Genomic DNA, 7,822 nt, shown 5'->3' with positions numbered 1-7,822 from the left:
ATCGAGCTGCAAACATAGTTAAGCAAGCTGGAAGCTGGAAGCTTGCACGGGTGAATGACGGCAGCTGTGCCACGAGGAAAAGGCTACCTGGGGGCCAGGCATGTTCAACATGGAGGCCCCATCTTCTCTTTTATCACCACGTGTAAAGAAACAGGCAACATGGCGCTGGCCAGGTAGCAAACCACGTGCATAATAAAAGATTCGGGTGGGCAGCCACCTTTTCACACCCAATAAAATGGCACACTAAGCAATCTTTCATGCCCTATGTAAAACAGACACCGCCTTCTCAAGCTCGTCTGTAAAACCCCCTGCATTTCACCATGGAAGCGGAAACCCATTGAGGACCCCTAGAGGGAGCTCTTCGCTTTCTTTCGCCTGTTAAATTTCCACCTTAAGCTCACTCTTGGTGTGTCTGTGTCCTAGTTTTCCGTGGCCATGAGACAAGGAATCTCAGGTATTTACCCCAGAAAATGATGCCGCTTCACTTTGACCATCTATTCATATTTTAGAGAAAAACCTAAACAAGCAGGGTTGGGTTTGTTGAAGGCTAGCTTCACAGAAGACTCACCAGTTAGCCAGCCTTCTTCCTGAGGGACTTCCAATGGCTGTACTCTTTGGCTTCTCCAGAAAGGAGCATGGGAGCAGTGCGTAAAGGAGGTTGAAGACCCGCCATTCAGTGTGTGGATCTCCCCTCATTTCCCTCCCTGTGTCCTCCTGGTCTATACTGGGACTGCTATCCCTGAGCTCAGAGCAGTGGGACTGAAACTGTCCTGAGTGTGAACCTCCTGACTCCAATGTGAGTAGCTGAGTGAACAGAATTTGAATCCACTCAGTTTGCAGCCCCTTGCCTCATCTCTCTGCTCACAGAATATAGTGACTTGAAGCTTTGAACCCCGTAGGTGATCTTCAGAGCAAGACCGAACCAGTTTCATCAGCTGTCCCTCATACAGGCCACTAAACTTCCTTTGTTCTGTTAGGTCAGTCACCCCCATCTGTCCTCTTTCTGTCTTCTAAGGATTTTATTGAAGTCTTTTGTCACCTGTGGCTGGAGTCCCCAGCCCCTGGGCCATGGACTGGTACCAGTCAGTGGCCTGTTAGGATCCAGGTGGTACAGTAGGAGGTGAGCGCGGGTGAGCAAGTGAAACTTCATCTGTAGTTACAGCCACTCCTCATTGCTCACATCACTGCCTCCCGTCAGATCAGCAGCAGCATTAGATTCGTATAGGAGCGTAAACCCTATTGTAAATTATACATGAGGGATCTAGGCTGCATACTTCTTATGAGAATCTAATGCCTGTGATCTGAGGTGGAGCTGAGGCCGTGATGCTAGCGCTGGGGAGTGGCTGCAAATACAGACTAACATTAGCAGAGAGTTTTTATGGCACAGAGACCAAATAAATCAACTGCTTGCAGACTCATATCAAAACCCTATCAGTGAGTGGCAGGTGACAAGCTGCATCTGGTGGCAGGCTTTATAGTGCAAAGTGAGTTGATGTACTTCAGTTGCACAGCTGCATTTGGTGTCCTTAAAAGTATGTTTAACACATTGGGAGGCCAAAGTGGGTGGATCACAAAGTCAGGAGTTTGAGACCAGCCTGGCCAACATAGTGAAACCCTGTCTCTATTAAAAATACAAAAAATTTGCTGGGCATGGTAGCTCATGCCTGTAATCCCAGCTACTCGGGAGGCTGAGGCAGGAGAATCACTTGAATCCAGGAGGCGGAGGTTGCAGTGAGCCGAGATTGCGCCATTGCACTCCAACCTGGGCAAAAAGAGCGAGACTCCATTTAAAAAAAAAAAAAAAAAAAGTGTGTTTGAGACAACTTCAAATCTCCATATGTTCTGGATTAAAGTCAAGGCCGAATATCCTAAAATTGCCACAAAAGCACTGAAAAGCTGCTTCCGTTTCCAACACCCTATCCTTGTGAAGCAGGGTTTTCTGCAGTGACAGCGACCAAAATGAGATTATGGAGTAGACTGGACATAAACGACACACTTCAGGTGTCACTGTCTCCCATCAGCCCCAGATGGGTCTATCTAGTTGCAAGAAAACAAGTTCAGGGCTCCCACAGATTACAATGTAATAATAGAAATAAAGTTCACAATGAATGTAAGGTGCTTGAATCATCCTGAAACCATCTTCTCCTCCCGCACTCTGGTACGTGGAAAAATTGTCTTCCATGAAACTGGTCCCTGGTGCCAAAAAGTTGGGAACCACTGCCCTGTAAGATCGTCTCCAGTTCTCTTTGCCTCTGTGGATTAATAACATTTTAATCTTGTTATCTCCATTTTAGTGGAGTTTTTGAAATAGAGATGATAAACATGTCTGGTCATTTTATGTTTAATTAGAAGTCCCACATTAATCCTTGTTACCCTTAAAAATCTGTTACCCTTAAAAATGAAGGGCTCAGTTTTCAAATGAAAAATTCGCTCTCGAGGTCTATGTCTTCATTATACCACTAGAGGGTGCTGCGACATCTGCAAGATGAAACGCCTGGCCTTTCACAGCTTCAGAAGGGAACTGGGCTGATAGATGTTTTAAAGCCTTTTCTCTCGTATGGACAAAAAATATGAGCTTAGAGATGGTCATTGTGTTTTTTAGGAACTATTTTTTTTTATTAGAAGTAGAACACTTTTTAATAATATCTTTGGAGCCTAAACCATGAATGAATATTCTTACAAATATTTGCTAGATACGAAATCTTAGCTGAATCACTTTACTTTTCTAAGCCTGAATTCTCTCATCTGTAATAAGATAATATATAATATATCTCATGTTTTGTAGGAGTGAAGTATTTATTACATCCCTCGTAGGGACAGAGGGTGTGTACAAAAAAATGCTAAAAATGACAACTTCATTAGAATAAAGAAGCTTTTAAAATGATCACTTCAAAGGTCAAGGTAATTTCTGGCACCATTTTGTTTAAAAATGAATTATTGGTCAGGCGTGGTGGCTTATGCCTGTAATCCCAGCACTTTGGGAGGCTGAGGCAGGCGGATTGCCTGAGGTCAGGAGTTTGAGACCAGCCTGGCCAATATGGTGAGACCCCATCTCTACTAAAAATACAAAAATTAGCTGGGCATGGTGGTGCGTGCCTGTAGTCCCAGCTACTCGCGGGGAGGCTGAGGCAGGAAAATCGCTTGAACCCGGGAGGCAGAGGTTGCAGTGAGCCGAGATCGCACCACTGCACTCCAGTCCGGGTGACAGGGTGAGACTTCGTATCCAAAAAAAAAAAAAAAAAACAAATTATTTCTTCTCACTCTCATGCATATTTCACTTGCATGGTAAAAGAGTTTTTAAAAAATAAGGTGAAACAATGACTACATTTTCTAAAAATTGAAAATGATTTTCTGTGAATGTGCTCTGGAGTCTGTGAAGTGTTCTGTTGCCAGTGACTCACTCGAACTTGATCTCTAGAAATGGAATAAAATCTCGTACGCTCATTAGGTCACACCATAAACATTTCTGGGGGTATCTGGTCAGGTCACACTAATTTCTCCTTCTATAGGAATTACCTGTGATCCTCAGAGACTATGCATCTAACATCTGCATTTTTACGATGAGACACTGTCTTAAGGTCTAGCTATTTAGTTCTTCCTTAAGTTCCCTTAAAACCATAGTATCCTTGAGGTAAAAAGAAAGAAAGAAAGAAAAAGAAATGATGGTATCCTTACAGTAAATTCCTTAACCTGCTTACCTCAGCTTAATTTGGATTCTATTATTTAAAACCAAATGAACTTTAATGCAACGAACTGTTAATAATAAATTATTTTAACAGCACCAGAATTTCTTTTAGAGATGGAATTGGTATTGTCTGGGAAAAATACCTTAAAAAGTAGCTTAGAGTTTATGGTAAAATCCCTAAGGAATAACTTGGCAAGAGAGAGTGAACTCCTACAAAAGAAAAGAGTGGGAATTTGAAAGTGGGGAAGGGCAACACAGTTTCTGTGTTTGTATGTACTTGGGTTCCACATCTGGATCAGGGAATAGAACCAGACTAAGTTCCACATCTAGATCTGGAAGGATTGGACAGTATGAATATGTACATTCATTCCATATATGTGGAATTTTGATAGAGTGTACATATAGATAGATATGAATATAGATATAGATCAATATCTACAAGCTATATCAATGCAAGAAAAATGAAAGGTGGACCCAGAGAAGGCCAAAGATCACTATAAACCAGCTTCCTCTCCTATATCTGGAGAGAATTGGAGGGATTTAGAGCTATGACTACACACATGTGGTTTTACTTTGATTTCAAAAGATAAGCTACTTATGACATTGGAATTACACTTCTAGGACAAATTTAAATAAATCAACTTTGTGGTTTAAAAACATCAGCTGCTGGCCAGGCATGGTGGCTCACGCCTGTAATCCCAGCACTTTGGGAGGCTGAGGCGGGCAGATTACCTAAGGTCAGGAGTTCGAGACCAACCTGGCTAACCTGGTGAAACCCCATTTTTACTAAAAATACAAAAAATTAGTGGGGTGTGGTGGCAGGCGCCTGTAATCCCAGCTACTTGGGAGGCTGAGGAAGAAGAATCGCTTGAACCCAGGAGGCAGAGGTGGCAGTGAGCCGAGATTGCGCCATTGCACTCCAGCTTGGGCAACAAGAATGAAACTCTGTCTCAAAACAAAACAAAAACAAAAATACCCATCGCTGCTGATGATTTATAGCCATACCATAATTTCATCTAGTTCAATTTATTTTTTCTAAATGCTTCAGTTAAATTTAACTCTTCAGCAATGATCTCACATCTCTGTCTGATTGAACAAACCAACTATCTTCTTTCAGCACATGTTTACTGAGCACCTTCCAGGCACTAAATTTAGGCTAAATGTTATTTCCATTCATGGATATTAACATCTAGCTGGAGAAATAGACTATCCACTGCAACAACAGCAAGTAATTTCAGGTTGTGATAAGTACTGTACAAGAAGCAAATAGGATATAACTTTTGTCTTTTTTTTTTTTTTTTGAGATGGAGTCTTGCTTTGTCACCCAGGCTGGAGTGCAGTGGCACCATCTTGGCTCACTGCAACCTCCGTCTCCTGGGTTCCAGCAATTCTCCTGCCTCAGCCTCCCAGGTACCTGCCACCATGACCAGCTAATTTTTGTATTTTTAGCTATAGAGATGGGGTTTCAGCATGTTGGTCAGGCTAGTCTCAAACTCCTGGCTTCAGGTGATCCACCCACGATGGCATCCCAAAGTACTGGGATTACAGGCATGAGCCACTGCGCCCATCCTAGGATGTAAATTTAAAGAACAGGGCTGGGTGACCTATTTTAAATGGAGTAGTCAAGGAAAACTTTTTGATGAGCGTGAGATGCGCCCGGGCATGGAAGGAGCATTGCAGATGGAAAGACAGGATGAGTGAAGGCTCTGAGGTGGGAAAGGTCTTGAGATATTTGAAAGTTGGAAGCTCACCTTTCAGAAATGCCCTTCCCCTTAGTCAGAGGGGAAGAGTAATCTGGTAACGAGTTGGGAGATGAAGCCCTTCCCAGAAATGTTTCCATTCTAATGAGCAATTAGATCACCCCTTTAGGCATGGTGGTAGACACCTGCTTTTGTTTGGTTTGTTTGTCTATCTTTAAAGCACTGTTTATGCCAGTCATACACACTTGCTCTAGACATTACTTCTTCCCTGCGTCTCCCAGAACACAGGCTCAGGCTTGAAACAGTTGACTTTATGCAAAATTTGATACCTATCTTTTGTACCAAATGGACTTTTATTTGGCTATGTCCTGAAATGCATAAGAAAACTGCTACCACAAAACCATATGCACTTACTCTGCTGAGGTTGCAAGATGAAACATGTTCCAACATGTCCTTATTCCTTTTCTGCTTCCAGAAGCCACATGTGAAAACTGACCTCGTTGTGTTTTAGACACACCTCATAGCTCCTGGAAACACTAAACATGAGAACGATCACACCATAACATTCTCTGTTTTCCATGAGACAGAGAGAAATTACTAGATGAAACTGAAGTCTTTGCTACAAAAGGGAAATTAAAGGGATCCTCTATGTACAACAATAACTCATTGATGGAAAGGATGTTATTTGGCTTTTACAGCAATTTTATAACAGTTGGCTTGCAGAAAAGCAATGACTTTAAGAATCTCAAGTTACTAAAAGGAAACCTTATTCTTTGTGTGGGAATGTTATCACCACTTCCTCAATGCCTTACTGGAATTTTTACTATCTGATATATGGTAGTGGAAAAAGGGCTTTTAGATAGTAATCAAGAATTCTGGGTCTGCTCCAAGATATGTGATTTTAGGCAAGTCTTCATTATTTCTGAGCCTCATTTTTTCCATCCATATAATGAAAGGCGCAAATTAAATGTTTTCTGAGTTTCCTCTGGTTCTAAATTTGACGATACTATGGAAAAGCAGGGTGAAGCAGTAAATAGAGAGTTAAGATTGGATTCAGGAGAGCTCATTATGAGTTTCAGCTTTGATCACTTAGTAGTCATTTGAGAAAGATTTTTAACCTTTCTAACCTCAGTTTCCTCATCTCTAAAACAGAATGGCAAAATTAGTACACAATTTCATTACAGACAATTGAGGTCAAATGAGATGTCAGCTGTGAAACTTTGCAAACTGTAAAAAGTCAGTATAAATGTGAGTTTTATTACACAATTAATGATGATGATAAAAATTAAAATGAACAATACTGATAAGGTTTGGATCTGTGTCCCCATCAAATCTCATGTTGAATGGTAATCCCCAGTGTTGGAAGTGGGACCTGGTGGGAGGTGATTGGATCATGGGGGAGGACTGCTCATGAATGGTTTAGCACCACTCCCCTTGGTACTGTTCTCATGGAAGTGAGTGAACTCTCATGACATCTGGTTGTTTAAAAGTGTGTAGCACCTCCCTCCTCGTCCTCTTCCTCCTGCTCTGGGCATGTAAGATGAACCTGCTGCTCCTTTGCCCTCCACCATGATTGTAAGTTTCCTGAGGCCTCCTGAGCCATGCTTCCTGTACAGCCTGCAGAACCATAAGCAAATTAAATCTCTTTTCTTTATAAATTACCCAGCCTCAGGTATTTCTTTGTAGCAATGCAAGAATGGATTAATACAAATACCAACCAATGTTTACTTGTTATTCTAAAGGCTTTGCATATGTGGTCTTTTAATCTTCACAACAATCCTATAGGATAGTATGATTACTATCACGATGTTCCAGAGGAGGAAACTGAGGAACTGAGGAACACTCAGTCACCTGCGAAAAGTCACACCCTTAGTGGCCGGCAGAGCAAAGCAGTTGACTGCAAGTCCCAGCTTGGCTTCTTGATCAGCTCTAATCCGAAAAACCAGATGCAAAGGGACTTTATAGACTTGATGTGACCACAGATGCTGATTAGCTCCACTCCTATAATTTCTTCAGTTATATCCTAAATGGAAAAACATATACTTTTTTTTTTTTTGGTAAAGTTATCCCAAATGACTTATCTATTCACAACCCAGCAGCATGCAGCACAATATATACTTAAATTTTTCCTAAATGTTATATGCTGAAAGAAATCAGAATGACTGTCAAACAAAGCTCCTATTCAAAGAGATAATTCTGGAGGGAAATGCAGCAAGCTTAGACATACAGCTTCAAAATCTAAGAAAACCAAAAACCAAACTCAAAAGAACAAACAAACAAAACCCCAAGAACCTAAAACAAGTGCCCAAGTTGACGTTTTTGTATGTACATCTTTAACCTCTGTGAAGCCATCCTACTCTCCTCTCTCCTCACCTCTGCCCCACTCCAGGGAAGCACTTAACAAAAATGTCTGTGTCAATCCAATTCAAGCCTCCTG

The sequence above is a fragment of the Papio anubis genome, chromosome 8 (assembly GCF_008728515.1).
Source record: "Papio anubis isolate 15944 chromosome 8, Panubis1.0, whole genome shotgun sequence".
In the NCBI taxonomy this organism is placed as follows: Eukaryota; Metazoa; Chordata; class Mammalia; order Primates; family Cercopithecidae; genus Papio; species Papio anubis.
Note: the sequence above shows the minus strand (reverse complement) of the source record.